We start from the raw sequence: 2,120 nt of genomic DNA, 5'->3' as shown, positions 1-2,120 counted from the left end.
CAGGCACAATGCTAGATGCCAGGAGAAAACAGAAGAGGAAAGTCCCTGTCTTTGAAGAGCATATAGACACACAGGAGAGAGGCACATCAAATATTTCCACAGGTGCCTGGAGCCCCAGACCTCCTGAGGGCCTCCACCAGCTTCAGTAAGTGCCCTGATTTCTCAGCTCTGTCAAGAGTGTCCTCAAAGTCTGGCCCACAGATCTGCTACATCTTTGTCTCCTGGAGCTTGTTTGCAGCATATATTTCTAGGACTCGCCCCAATCCTACAGAGAAAATATCTCTGACCTTTAAACAAGTGCCCCCAAATAAATGAGTTTCTTATGCCATAAACTGTCTCATTGCAGATTTTAATGATGATAAGACTTTATTTTACAATGTTTCTGCAAGAGGGAACGCATGAGCAAGCATGTTGGTTTGTGGTGGAGTGAGCCCTGAATTTGTGGCTTTCAGACATGACTTTAAGTGTTGATTCCTCCAGTTACAGCTTTGCTTTTGAGTCTCAGTTTCTTTATCCCCCAGCCCACTGAAGGATTGTATGTGACAGTGCCAAGACCATGACCTGTGATCGCTCCTTTTGACTTCTTTATCAAATAATTTGCTTGTAAACAATGTTAAAACATAAGCCAAGGGCAGGGAGAAGATATTTGCAATATTTATATATGATACACAAATTACTATTGTTCTGAATGTGTGAAAAAAAAAGAATTCCTACAAATCAGTAGACAAAAGACAAATAACTGAATAGAAAAGTGAGCAATGGATGTGAACAGAGAAGTCACAGAGAATGAAACTGAATCAGAAAAAACCTCAATCAGTTACAAGGAAATGTGATTTAAAACAAGCATGAGGAGGGCACAGTTCTTGAGGTGCTAGCCTACTGTGTTTCCCCTATGCCTGACAAAGAAATGAAACCACTCTTTCTTTCTCCTCCATAAAAAAACAAAAACAAAAACAAAAACAAAAACAAAAAACGAGCTAGAGGCAGACACCTTTCACTGTAGACTGACATTAGCAAAAACTAACAAGTCTGACAATTTCAAGAGTTGTCACGATGTGGGAGAAATGGAATAGAAAGTGATACACCCACTTTCAAGCTATATTGCCGGCCTCTAGTAAAATTCAAGATACAATACCTAGGTCTCAATAATTCAATTTCTGTGTATACAGCCAACAGAAACTCTGGTATATGTGCACAGGGTCATATAATAGGGTGGGCATTGCAGTGCTGCTTGTAAGAGTAAGCAAAGTTGGAAACAATTCACAGTCCACTATAGCGGAATAAATGGGCAAATATAATGAGCAGGTAAAAGTGATCGTCTAAATCAACTGGTTAGAGCTCAGGAACTTTATGTGGAATAAAAACAAGGAGAAGAACAAAACACTCAATATGAATCACTTATACAAGCAAAAAAAATAATGTTATATTTTTAACAAATATATTAATAATAATAAATAAATATGTTATTAATAAAAACAAAAATATAATAATATTAGGTGTTGTCTTATAATGCATGTTTATGTATGAAAACTTTTCATGATATAAAAGGAATCAAAACTCATGATATTTGTTGCCTGAGGATAATGGAGAAAAGGTTAGGTGGCTAAAGATCTTGGACTGTATCTGTCATTTAATTCCATAGAAACAAAATATTAAAACCTGGAAGAGATACAACCAAATGTAACGGTTGCTAAATCTGGATAGTAGGACTATGAGTGTTTGTTGTTACATTATTCTTTGTAGTTTTATACATTAAGTTTTTGAAAATTAATAAATGACACTGATGAGTCTTCGTTGTCTCATGGCTGAAGAAAGTATCTGGACAGACAAGAGGTGGTTGCTGACCTGGAGTGCAGTGAGGGGTCCTGGTTTACCTACTGGAGGGTCCGGGGTTGGCTGGAGAGCGTTGCAGGCCCCCAAAAGACTCACATGGAGGGAGGCTCCGTGTTTGTAGTATGATAGTATTTGTTTTTAATGCTCTCAGCTACTGTTTATGTAGACAGTGAAATTACCACTCAGAGACTCAGAGGATAAACAGCTTTCTTTCTTCTCTTGAACATCCCCACCTCTCACCGCCCTCTCGCCTGCGGTTTGGCAGCCACACTCGATTGCCTCGCAGT

Source organism: Hippopotamus amphibius, chromosome 3, assembly GCF_030028045.1.
Source record: "Hippopotamus amphibius kiboko isolate mHipAmp2 chromosome 3, mHipAmp2.hap2, whole genome shotgun sequence".
Classification (NCBI taxonomy): domain Eukaryota; kingdom Metazoa; phylum Chordata; class Mammalia; order Artiodactyla; family Hippopotamidae; genus Hippopotamus; species Hippopotamus amphibius.
The sequence above is the reverse complement of the archived record's forward strand: the minus strand, read 5'-3'. Positions refer to the sequence as shown.